Genomic DNA, 14369 nt, shown 5'->3' with positions numbered 1-14369 from the left:
CCAATGTGTACTGCCTGTATTGGCATATGGAGCGCAAACATGGACACTGACAATAATGATAAGGTAGGTATTAAAAACACAAAGGGCCATGGAAAGAAAAATGCTACAAGTAAATATGAAGGATAAGAAAAGAAACGAATGGATAATAAAAATCACTAAGGTCAAAGATGTAAATAAAAAAATAGCAGAACTGAAATGAAAATTCGCTGGGCACAATGCAGAGCAAAAGGACGCAAAAGGACAATAAGACACTGAGAATACCGAAGAGGCAGAGGAAGACCTCAAATGAGATGGATCGACGACATCAAAAAACAGGCTGGTTTCAAATAGATGAGTATAGCCCAAGACAGAGAATCCTGGAGAGAAAACGGGGAGGCCTACACGTTCAAGAATGGGCGAAATGGGCTATGCTATAGATAGATAGAAAATATGATATTCTAAGAATTCGGCTAAAGAAACCTACTTCTCTGAAAAATGTAAAGAAATAGAAGAACTGCAAAACACATATGACAACTTCAACCTACATAAAAAAGTCAAAGAACTAGCCGGAATAGGAAATAGAAGAACCTCAAATATATTGCTCGACAAAAATGGAAATATTATAATGGAGACAAAACGAAAACTACGACGATGGAAAGAGTATATCGAGGAACTATTTCATGACCAGAAAGAAGCTAGTACATCCGTAGATAGCCAAACGGGAGATGTGGGCCCAGAGATAACCAAATCAGAGGTTAGTCAGGCAATAAACTCTATGAAAACCAATAAATCTGCTGGTCCAGATGAATTGCCTAGCGAGCTGATAAAGTTGGTCAACGAGAAAAACCTGGACATAATAGTAGAACTGTTCAACGCTATCTATACTACTGGAATCATCCCTAGAGAAATGTTGACATCAGCCTTTGTGTGTTTGCCAAAGAAGGTGAATGCAAAAGAATGCAGTGACTACCGAACCATAAGCTTAATGTCACATACCTTGAAAATTCTATTGAAAATTATCCACGCCAGAATACACTCTAAACTGGAGCTGGATATTAGTGACACTCATTATGGGTTCCGCAATGGTATGGGTACCAGAGAGGCATTATTCTCCTTCAACGTGCTGACACAGAGATGTTTGGATGTTAACCATCCTCTTTACGTCTGTTTTATAGACTACAATAAGGCGTTTGATAAAGTAAAACATGATCGACTCATGGAAATCCTAAAAAATAAAAACCTAGATGAAAGAGATTTAAGACTAATAACACACCTCTATTACAATCAGCGAGCAATAGTAAGAATTGAAAAAGAAACATCTGAAGAAATGGAAATAAAGAGAGGAGTCAGGCAAGGCTGCATACTATCACCTCTATTATTTAACGCTTATTCTGAAGAGGTAATGCGAGAGACTCTGGAAGATAAAACAGTCGGCATAAGAGTAAATGGAGTCTTAGTTAACAACATCAGATATGCAGATGATACAGTAATAATAGCCGATAGTTTACAAGACCTGCAAAGACTCATGAGTAAAATAGTAAGGTGTAGTAGGGAGTACGGACTCTCTCTCAATATCAAAAAGACGAAGTTTATGAAAATTAGTAAAAACAACCATAATACTAACGAAATCTTGATAGTAGAGGGCCAGCAGATCGAAAGAGTAAAAAAGTACACTTACCTAGGAACACTTATAACAGAAAATAATGACTACACTGCAGAAATAAAAGTCAGAATCGAAAAAGCACGTTCTAATTTTATAAAAATGAAAAAGGTCCTATGTAGCAAAGATTTAACATTAGCTCTTAAAGTACGCCTAACAAAATGTTACGTCTACAGTGTTCTATACTATGGAGTGGAATCATGGACGTTAAATGTAGAGACAATGAGACGACTTAACGCCTTTGAAATGTGGACCTATAGAAAAATTATGAGGGTTTCCTGGGTAGATAGAGTTACAAACAATGAAGTACTGAGAAGAATAGGTAAAGAAAAGGAAGTTGAACTTACAATTAAAGAAAAGAAGCTACAGTATCTCGGACATGTGATGCGGGGCGAGAAGTATGGTATCCTACGACTCATAATGCAGGGAAAGATAGATGGCAGAAGAAGCATCGGAAGAAGACGAATTTCATGGTTGAAGAACCTGAGAGAGTGGTTTGGATGCAGCTCGAAACAACTATTTAGAGCTACTGCCTCAAAAATTAAAATAGCTATGATGATTGCCAACCTCCGTAGCGGAGATGGCACCTGAAGAAGAAGAAGAAGAAGAATTCGGCACAAGCACCACATTTCAAAGACTTTTGTGAATGAAACTGGCCTTTAACATCCATGTTTCCATTCCGTACAAGAGAACAGACCAAACGTAACAATTTAGCACCTTGTGTCTGAGGTTGAAATCCAACTTGCGATCAGTCAGAAATTTACGAAGTCTCAAAAAAACATCTCTCGCTTGTTTTACTCTGCCCTTTATTTCAGTTTTAGGGTCCCAACCCTCGTTCAGCGAACAAACCAAGTATTTAAACTGCCTGTCTTATTCGATTTCTTCTCCAGTGACATAAATATATTGTATCTATAATCATTGTTATTAGAGCTTTACTTGCAACAGTTAGATCACTTAAAAGACATTGAAGATCTTCGTTGTTATCTGCCACTATCGCTGTGTCATCAGCATGCCTGGTGTTGTTAACAAATATGCCGTTTACTTTAATACCCTTATTAGAATCTGCCACTGCTTCTGCGAAGCCTTTTTCGACGTATAAATTAAACAACATTGGAGAAAGTATGAGAATCTCCTGGACAGACAGAATAACCAATGAGGAAGTACTAAGGAGAATACAGAACAGCAGGGAGATACTGGATTCCATCAAAATAAGAAAATTTCAACACTTGGATCATATAACACGTGGTGACAGATATGAACTCCTAAAATTAATTATGCAGGGAAAGATTCAAGGAAGGCGCAGCATAGGTAGGAGAAAAATGTCCTGGCTGAGAAATCTCAGAGAATGGTTTGGATGCAGCTCAACTGAACTCTTTCGGGCTGTAGTGTCGAAAGTGAGAATAGCAATGATGATTGCCAACCTTCGTCGCGGAGATGGCACGTAAAGAAGAAGGAGAAAGTATACAACCTTGACTTACTCCTTTTTTAATTGAAAAATATTCTGTTTCGTTGAAATTTTGAAGATGTACTGTTGGTGTATGGTTCCAATACAGATTGGCGATAATTATTATATCCTTGGGATTCAATCCCAACTCTTGTACGTATTTTGTCATTAGTTCGTGTTTTACATTATCGAATGCTTTCTCATATTCGAGGAAACAGATAAAAACATCCTTTCTTTGATCTAAACAATGCTGTATTAATGTTTGCGTACTAAAGATCGCTTCTCTCCTCTCAATTCCATTTTTGAAACCAAACTGACTCCGGCGGAGCCAGTCAGCCACTGACCTCCTCACATTTCTTAAATGATCTAGATCCAGAGTATCTAGTGTGCAGTTTTGCGAACTGACTTAACAACAACAAAATTATATTTCTATACTTCTTCTTAGGAATGTAAAATATTTGTCTGTACTTTTGTAATACAATCAGCCATTATTCTAAGTCATTGACATTTGGGCGACAGCAAGTGGGACGCAAAACAATGAAAGAGCAACATTTGAGTCATCATATTCACAACAGTCTGAGAATTTTTGAATCTTATTCCAATGTATTGTTTGCACTTTTTTTGTTATATTACAGACAGACAGTATTTACCACATTTTTGTTTATACATAGATACTAATGCAGAAAGCAATACTTTTTGTCGGCTAATTTTATTTTTGTCCATAACCATGTGGTTGGCGAATTAATAAAAATAAACTTTTTCCATTTTCATTAACAAATGCTGTTTTTCTGGTTCTGTAAATATTGAATATGACATGTGTGGGTGGAGGTTTGAATGCTTTGTCGAGAAATAAATAATTGGAAACGTGTGTGTTTGATATTTACACAATTTATTTGTTATTTGATCAGTTTAGTCAGGGATCCCAGACCCATTTCACCATTTATTACTAACAAGCTAATTTTTCGTGAGTAGCTTCATTTTGACGAGACGCCCAACTCTTTTTCTTACAACAATTTCCGTATGCGGTAGATAGCAAAGATAGTCCAGTCGGGTTATTGAAACATTATCTAGTGATTCGATCTACAAGGCAGGAACTGAAGATCTTCGATACTTTGAACCATGATCGCTGTGTCATCTGCATATCTGATGTTGTTATGTAAAACACCAAGTTATGTGCAAATACTTTTAATTTTCTTATTAAATAAGAAAATTACAAGTAGCACAACGAAAAATCCATGCTTGGACTAACTTTGAGAGATAGGAGATAGAATACGAAATGATGAGATACGGCGAAGAACTGGAGTGAAAGACATCATAATACGCATTACGAAGTTGAAGTGGAAACGGTCAGGACTCAGGACACGTCGCAAGACAGAGAGAAAACAGATGGACAAAGAAGATTTTAGAATGGCGGCCAAGAGAGAGCAGACAAACGAAGTTGTGGAAGACCACCTAACACATGGACCGAAGACAAAAGAATAGCGACAAACTGGATTGCAGCTGCGCAGGACAGAGAAGGGTGGGGACATCTTGACGAGGTCTATGTCCGACAGTGGACAAATTTGGCTGTGTGAGGATGATGATGATCGAAATACAGGCATTACTTTAGTGTTTTCTACTTCGAATGCCATAAAAATATGCAAAAAGTGTACTAGTTGCATAAAATATGCAACATCTGTGTATATTTGCCTGATTATTTCATTCATAGGAGATTCTGACCAATAGAAAGCTACAGAAATCTGAATTAAATCGATAATTTTTGATAATTGCCCGTCGTTAAGTATATTACGTCAGATGCCCTTCGTTGATACGAAAAAATACATTCAGTGACATTAATGACAATTAATGTTTTAAAAATTATAAAAGTGATGACTTTCAATCGTCAAATATTTATAAAAACTTTGTGTTTAATTAATTGTACTATTTGTACTTACATAAAAAAATTACAATAAAATTTTGGTTTTGAACAGTTTTATTCATGAAATAATCGCAACAAATTGCACTCGAACTCTAAAATTAATATAGAATTTTAGAGCTCTTGTGCAATTACTACTGATAATAATATATTCGTTTCTCTGCTGTATGTATTTTCAAGATTAGGAAGGAAGGTATGTAAATATTACGAATATCTAAAAGTGAGTATAAATATTTTGAATGAACAAAACAATGGGTTTCTGAGATAATCTATACAGTGGAACCTCGATTATCCGTCAGGGCACCGGACCAAGGGTATGGCGGATAATCGAAAAGACGGTTAACAGAACATTAACAAAACTTAATTGATCAAACGACTAAGTAACACAATTAATGTTCGAATTTGAATCAAATTTTATTATGGCGACATACAGATATTGACTAATAATTATTGTGCTGTGCATTTTTATTTTCGGCTTGCGATTCTAATAATAGAACTCTAAGAGCACGGTATCATTTATCACCTATTTAAATTGAAATTTAATCCAGAGCCCTGAATAAGAACAAAAATTATTTACATAAAAAAATGCGGTGGTGGCATAACTGCACGTGTACATTTCAACGAATTTCGTTTGCCTTATCGCAATGCTCAAACAAAATGAATTGATGACTAAATTTTTACTTATGTAGTCAATATAACTTATTATGTAGGTATGGACCCCGACGGTTAATAGAGGTGACGGTTAATAGAGAGACGGATAATCGAGGTTCCACTGTATTATGTTTATTTTTTGTATTCTTGTTTATTACATAGAACACAAGTATACTTGATATTTACTGTATACTATTTTTCCTTTTTCTTGTTTTAATTGAAGTCAGTTTTTCTGCACTAACTTAACTGAAAGACAGAGGACATTTTGTAGGTACAGAATTATTGCTTTCAATAAATAGACTTCTGGATTTCGATTGTTGTTTGAATAGAACCTAGGCTGAAGCCACACGGGCGACAATTTACGGCGCCGCGCGCCGTAAGAGCAGTAAACCTGACGAGGCATTGGTTGAATAACGGCTATGTCATCTACAATTGGTGGAGTTAGTCAACAATGAGATTACGGTTTACTGCTCTTACAGCGCCGTACATTAACGCCGTTAACGCATTTAGAGCAGGGCATTTAGCACAAAATAAATCGATTCTTAAATACAGCGCCTAGAGACTTGTTTAGGATGATGTCACGAAAAAAGTCTACTATGGAAAAATGGGTAGAAATGCATATTTGCATTTTAATGTGCATAAAATACATCCAACAGTGCATAAACATGTCAAATAATAAGTGTATTAATGGCCAGATTTTGTTACTCTGGGGTTTTTGGGGTCGCTGAACAAGAATACACCATCAAAACCGACCCCCGATGCACCTGGTGCCCAAAAACCCTCCACACTCCAGAAGATAATATGCCTTAGCAGTGACCTTGGGCACTAGGTAGTGCGGTGGTCGGTTCTGATGGCATATTCGTATTCAGCGACCCCAAAACCGCCTTGTAATCTGTTTTAATACATTCAAGGTCGATAACCTCGAAACTCCATAAGATGACGTGCCTTAGCAGTGACCGTAGGCACCAGGTGCTCCAGGGGTCAGTTTTGATGGCGTATTCGTATTTAGTAAACTCGAAACTCCAGAAGATGACGTTACCGTAGACACCAGGTGCTCCGGGTGTCGGTTCTGATGGCGCATTTGATTTCAGCAACCCTTAAAAATCGCCCGTGAAATCTATTTGCATCAATTTAATGTCGAAAACCCTCGAAAATCCAGAAGATGACGTGCCTTAGCAGTGACACCGGGCACCAGGTGCTTCGAAGGTCGGTTTTGATGGCGTATTCGTGTTCAGCAACTCCAAAAACCTCCAAGTAACCTGTTTTCATCAATTTAGTGCCGATACTCCTCGAAACTCCAGAAGATGACGTGCCTTAGCAGTCCCCCTGGGCACCAGGTGCTGCGGAGGTCTGTTTTGATGGCGTAGTCATGTTCAGCGACCCCAAAAACCCCCGAGTAACAAAATCTGGCCCTTACTATGCTTATTTTAACATATTTATGCACTTTTGGATGCATTTTATGCACTTTAAAAGCAAATTATGCAATGTAAAATGCAATTATGCATTTCCACCCATTTTTCTATAGTAAACTTTTTTCCTGACATCATTCTTAACACAATACAAAAAGTTTCAAGTCGCTATCCTATGTTTTTAGTGCTAAATACCCCGGTCTATATTAGTCTAGTCGCAACATAGGGGGTCCCGTAGACACTTTTAGTTCGCCGCGATTTGATGGTGGTATTATAGGTTTTTTGGGTCGCTGAATCCAATGGAAGTGGTCTGGAAGCCCAAATGTGGTACGTTTAATTGTTATTAACAAATTATGGTAAAATTAGGTGTTTTTCAGGAATTATTAGAAGCCCTGTAAATAAATTGATAGTGTTAAGGTCTTCTCTGTTGTATTATTGGTCGCTGAATCGAATGCAACTAGTCGCGATTACTCAAAATGTGTTCTTATTTTGTTAATAACAAAATAATTATTTATTTGCCGAAAAGCTCGAAATGCGTTATCTACAGCAAGTTTGTAGTCTTTTTTATAGTATTTTTATACGCTAAATTGATTGTCACTAGTCGTAGTCGTGATAGCTTAAACCACGTTCCGAATTTGTTATTAATAAATTATTGCAAAAACAACGGTTTATAGTACGTTTACTCACGGTTTTTGCTCTAAATTTTAAAAAATCACTTGGAATGACATGAAATTTGGCATGCACGTAGATAACATGCCAAACAAAACAAGTGATATTGTGCCGATGTGTGCTTTTACCCTGGGGGTGACTTTCACCCCGTTTCGGGGCCGAAAGAAGAAACCTTTAAAATAAGTCGGGAATTGGATAAACTGATTAATTCTAAGCAACGTTTGTTCTATACAGTTTTTTCACTAAATACTTTTGGAGTTATTTGCGAGTGAATATGTTTATTTTTCAACAAAAAAAACAGATAACTCGAAAAGTATTGACTTAGTGAAAAAACTGTATAGAACAAAAGTTGCTTAGAATTAATAAGTTTATCCACTTCCGAACTTAGTGTAAAGGTTTCTTTTTCACCCCCGAAAAGGGGTGAAACTCACCCTCAGGGTAAAAGCAGACATCAGCACAATATCACTTGTTTTGTTTGACATGTTAGCTACGTGTATGCCAAATTGCATGTCAACCCAAGTGGTTTTTTAAAATTTAGAGCAAACACCATGAGTGAACGTACTATAAACCGTTATGTTTGCAATAATTTATTAATAACAAAGTCGGAACGTGGTTTAAGCTATCACGACTAGCGGCAATCGATTTAGCGGCACAAACTTGCTGTAGATAGCGTATTTCGAGCTTTTCGGCGAATAAACTATTATTTTGTTATGAACAAAATAAGAACATATTTTGAGTAATCGTGACTAGTCGCATTCGATTCAGCGACCAAAAATACACCAGAGAAGACCTTAATACTATCAATTTATTTACAGGGCTTCTAATAATTCCCCTGAAAAACACCTAATTTTACCATAATTTGTTAATAACAATTAAACGCACCACATTTGGGCTTCCAGACCACTTCCATTGGATTCAGCGATCCAAAAAACCTATAATACCACCATCAAATCGCGACGAAGTAAAAGTGTCCACGGGACCCCCTATGCTGCGACTAGACTATATCTATTAAAGCGAGCTACTAAACTTTTTGTTACCTATATTTATGAATTACCCTTTATTAACACACAAAAAGTTTAGATTGTTGTATACATAGTATAAAAAGTTATCTAAGAGACTCATTAATATTCAGCTCAGCGGGGTGTTATTGTTCGAGGTGTGAAATTACATAAACAAGGGATCATTTCATTAAACAGGTACTTAGATCCCTGTTTGGAAGTTATGCAGAAAATGTATTTTGCACAATTTTTTCATTTTGAACAATTTTTTTTAGATAATTTGGGTCATTCTGAGCAAAAAAGGGCTCTTGTCATTTTTCTCTAAAATTGATTGTTGTCGAGTTATACGCGATTTAAAATTTGAAAAATGCGAAAATGGCCATATAAGTCGACAACAATCAATTTTAGAGAAAAATCACAAGAGACCTTTTTTGTCAGAATAATTCAAATTACCTAAAATAAATCGTTCGCAATAAAAAAAAAATTTTGTGAATTTGTTTAAACAATTTTTCGACCACGACACCGCCCGGCACCCTGTGGATGTGTTATAAGGACTTCTTTTTGAGTAAGTTTGTGCAAAAAAATCTAATCGAAATAATTTCGCTAACGGGGGCGACGATACAGTTGGACTATAGCGCTAATTGTTAATAATTAAAAATAGCAGCTTTGTAATAAAATAATGACAAAAATCTCGGCAGGACCTTGAAGAAGGGGTTTAAAACTTGATTTAGTCACTTTTTGAATTTCATAATAAATTTTGATCGAGTTATTAAGACTTGAAAATGGCCATGTCCGCATTTTTCAAATTTTTAATCGCATATAACTCGACAACAATCAATTTTAGAGAAAATGACAAGAGACCTTTTTTGCTCAGACTGACCCAAATTATCAGAAAAAATATTGTTAGAAATGAAAAACTTATTTTTGTGAATTTGTTTAAAAAAAATTGTTTAAACAATTTTTCGATCATGGCACCGCCCGGCACTCTAAGGACTCTCTAAAATTGATTGTTGTCTAGTTATATGGCCATTTTCGCATTTTTCAAATTTTAAATCGCGTATACTCGACAACAGTCAATTTTAGAGAAAAATCACAAGATACCTTTTTTGCTCATAATGTCCCAAACTATCTACAAAAATTTCTCGAAGTGAAAAAATTATTTTTGCGAATTTGTTTAAAAAAAAATGTTTAAACAATTTTTCGACCACGGCACCCTGTGGATATGTTATAAATCGAATCGGAATAATTTCGCTAGCGGGGGTGACGATACTGCCCGGTCTACTTGGAATGTCTTCATTTTGGAGTATGTATTTGCTTCTTTTTTAATAAAATGATCAACAATCTCGTTTACTATGGTCTGTTTTTAAACCAAGAGGAGTAATTCAAATTTACAGCGCCGTAATGGTTGTTTGTAATTGATTCAACCTCAGACAAGCTTACTCCACAGTCTACTCCTTCACTCGTCACTCCATTGGAATGTCATTACCCTCATTAGCATTGAAAACAATTTTGTTACTATTACTCACATACTACAAAAATTAATAATTGTCTGCCATATCAGCATTTTGAAATATTTGTGTTATAATATAATAATTACATGTTTTAATGTTGTGTTACTCTTTCTCAATCCATTGTTTTTCTGTTGTAATATTTCAGGAAATTATTTTATTTAGTAAGTTTATTTATATGTTTATTTTGATTAAAAAGATTTACTTTAAAAGTTTTTTTAATATTCAGCTCAATCCAATGAGCTGTTTAGAACAGAAAACTTCTACAATTAAACTTTGAAAGCCCATCCGTATAACATAATGTATCTTCTCGTTTTAGTTTTAGGTCTGGATCCCGCGTATGAAAAAAAAGTTGATTAATAGCAAGCTGAAAATTTTTTAATAGCTTAAGGGTGTCTAGTCGGACAAACTTTGATGTACGGGAACACTGGAACAGGGGTAGTTTTAATTGTGGAACAGCTTAAAAATTTGGAACGTCAGACTACGAAAACGTCCCATGTATTTTGTCGGACACAACTTCCAATTAATTTGTTACCCTTTCATTAAACTGTCCTGCAAAAGTCAGACTGCTATTGTGCTATTTATCACCAACTGGGCATTTTAATGAGTGGAACACGTAGAACATGTCAAATGACAGGAATTACGACAGATGATAAATACAACGCCGGGCCCCGGTAAAATGTACCGGCTGTACCCCCCTCTCGGCGGGACTGTTAATGAATCAAGGAGCTCTAAGTAAGACCGGCAAACATTCCATCCGGTATAAAAAGCCTTGATGGTGAGGAATATTTACGTGGAGGTCCCTAATTTAACAGAATTTGATTTGATCAGTCTTCCTAGCACTATTTGTGTTGCCGTTAATTTGTTTCAATATTTTACCATAGCAACGAACTACCATTAGTACCAGTCATTCAAATCAAATTTAAAACAACTTAATGAAATAATAATCACCTTTTCTTGGTTATATACACTCACCGGCACAAAATTCCGGCACCCAAAATTTTTGATTAAGTTTGACAATTTATAACTTTATTATTTGTACTCAGATTTTCAAGATTCTTGCACCAGTTTGTAGGTATGTACCGGTGTCCCAATAAGAATGGCTCTCGGCCATATCTCAGGAACCGTTTACAGTAGAGCTTTGAAATAAAAAAATTTATAACAAAAGTTGCCTCAGGAAAAGCCTGGAAATTATTTTCATAAATGTGGGACCACCGCTAGAGGGCGTAATTGAATATTAAAAATTAAAAAATCTAAATTTTACAAAATTTTCCTAATGAAGGGGCACTGGAAATCCGATCGTCGTATTCTTCATAAAATTCTACGCATATTTGATTTGACAAGTTTAGGTCTACCTTTGGAAATAAGAGGTGGGGGTGAGTGGGAACCTTGTTATGAAAAACTGGCGGTGAGTTCGGTTCTGCTTAATCAAATTTTGCAAACTTGGTCTTGTTGAAGACAGATCTTTTTTGTCAATGTAAAAGTTATGATTTCGATCCAACTTACTGAGTAATATGCCAGCTAGAAGGCGTTATTTAATTTTTTTCAGAAATCTAGTGTTCCTTGGAAAATATTAAACACAAACATGCATTTTTATTACCATATTACAAAATTAGACAAAATTAGCAACAGAATAGCGAAAACCGCATGTTAATACCTTTTTTCTATCTCGAGATATCTTACAAAACGTGTAAATTTAAAAACATAACTGTTACTGTCACCGGTAAACGAAATTCATTAAAAGTAGTGTGCTATGGAAACAACAAAGAAACATTTTCCAGCTGTCAACGTATATTAGGTCTTTTCAACGCTTCTCATTTGTTTCGAGCCTCGTTCATATCTCGTATATTAATATTATACACGGATTATACGGCATATGACAGAGGCTCGAAACAAATGAGAAGCGTTGAAACTATTTAGTGATGACATAAACGTTCAAATTTTTGCCCATCATTTTCGTTGCAAACATTTACTCTATCAAGAGTAGATTGAACAGCAGTCTCAATTTCTGCTCTCGATATGCTTTGAATGGCGTTTAGTATTCTCTGGATAATGTATTCTAGAGTAGTGTATGATGGGCAACAATTTGAATATTTAGGTCGTCACTAAGTAGTTCTTTTTGTTCTGTGTTATATTTAATTTTAATAGTATTGTTTCTCTTTATATTGTTGTTTTAATTAATTATATTTCTATACGTTGACATCTGGAAAATGTTATTTTGTTTTTTTCCACAGCACACTACTTTTCATTAACTTAGTTTACCGGTGATAGTAACAGTTATGTATAAAATTTACACGTTTCTCGAGATATCTTGAGATAGAAGAAAGGTATCGACATGCGGTTTTCGCTATTCTATTGCTAATTTAATCTAATTTTATAAAGTATGATTAAAAATGCATGCTTGTATTTAATATTTTCCAAAGAAAACTAGATTTCTGAAAAAAATTAATGAAGAATACAATAATCGGATTTCCAGTGCCCCTTCAGTAGGAAAATTTTGTAAAATTTAGATTTTTTTATTTTTGATATTCAATTACGCCCTCTAGCGGTGGACCCACAGTTATGAAAATAATTTCCAGGCTTTTCCTGAGGCAACTTTTGTTATAAAATTTTTTATTTCAAAGCTCTACTATAAACGGTTCCTGAGATATGGCCGAGAGCCATTCTTATTGGGACACCCGGTACATGTTTTCATGTCGTTTGTTATTATTCCGGTGACAAAAATTTTTTGCTTATACGACATTATACGAGGGTGAATGGAAGCGTTGTATTTTCTCCAAATTTTAAAAAATTCTGTGGAAAAATTGGAGGGCTGATTTTGTATTATACTCCTTTTGTATTATCCTGGAGGGAGGTATCACTAAGGTTTTGTTTTTTGATTTATCCGAATATCTGTTTTATTGTAAAAGCTGTAAATAGAAACACTGCTTTAAAGGTTTATTTAATTAGAAATATCAAATGCACTAAAATGAACAACACAAAATAAAATTAACAACAAAACAAAATAATTCAAAAGCGGGTATGTCCACCTCTCGCAGCAACGACTGCTCGCAATCTGTTTGGCACCAAATAAAGATGTGTTTTTCTTGCCTAAGGAATTAGCCCGATATTCCTCTACCAGGGCCATAACTATACCAAATTTTCTGGAGGCCTAGGATGACGGCGAATGGCTATTTTTAATTCATCTTATAAATTGTCAATAGGATTGAGATCTGGGCTGCATGCGGGACATTCTAATCTTATCAATCCAACCTTTATTTAAGATATTTATGTTTATGAGTCAATCAGTGTTTTTATTTACAAAAAATTGTAGAGCTCTTACAAGAAAAGAGATATTCAGATAATTCAAAAAACACAATTTTAGTGATGCCTCCGGGATAATATGACAGGACTATGAAACAAAATCAGCTCTTCAATTTTTCCCTGCTTTCTAAAACGCTTCCATTCCCCCCGTATAATGCCATATAAGCAAAAATTTTTTGTTACCGCATTACCTAATAACAAACGATATCAATACATGTACCTGCAAACTGATACAAGAATCACGAAAATCGGAGTACAAATAATAAACAAATAATAAAGTTATAAATTGTCAAACAGTCAAACTTAATCAAAAATTTTGGCTGGCGGAATTTTGTGCCGGTCAGTGTAGATTTAATAATTAATTTTAAAGCAATAAAAACATGCAATATTATTATTACGATAATAAAAAATATTGAAGATGTAACTAAGAATAAGGATGTGATGGGTCTGTAAGTATCAAGCGTTTTATATAAGCTTGTTTATTATTTGAATGTATATTAACTTTATCTAACAAACGTCTTACCAAACAAGAATGTAAAAGTAAAACGTTTACTTTATTTAAACAATTGACTATATTACTCACCTAAATAAACTCGGCACTAAATATATCTTGTATATTTTATCTTGCGCCCTACAAGGAAAAACTATCGAGTCACTTCACCGCAATTTTTCCAATAGACCACTAAACAAATAATACAACAAACGAAGGAAAGTCATAAGGTAAAAAATCAAGAGTTGTTTGGATTCAAACGTCAAAACATGTGCAAGTCCGTCTAGAGCGCGTGCGTCTCACTCTCACAGCTTACTTGCTCACTACCTCACACTGCTGTCGG

General features: G+C 35.2%; 1 protein-coding gene across 1 annotated transcript in view; it reads right to left on the bottom strand.

Annotated features, from left to right (window-relative positions):
- Positions 1–14369, bottom strand: part of LOC114337864 (SH2 domain-containing protein 4A-like) — a 167046-nt gene extending 152677 nt beyond the window's left edge. Inside the window, exon 1 of the mRNA XM_050659738.1 lies at positions 14120–14369. The gene's annotated coding sequence lies outside the window, so the exon portion shown is untranslated. The remainder of the gene's footprint in view (positions 1–14119) is intronic.

The sequence above is a fragment of the Diabrotica virgifera genome, chromosome 8, assembly GCF_917563875.1.
Source record: "Diabrotica virgifera virgifera chromosome 8, PGI_DIABVI_V3a".
Lineage (NCBI taxonomy): Eukaryota > Metazoa > Arthropoda > Insecta > Coleoptera > Chrysomelidae > Diabrotica > Diabrotica virgifera.
This window is presented reverse-complemented; position numbering and strand designations above follow the sequence as displayed.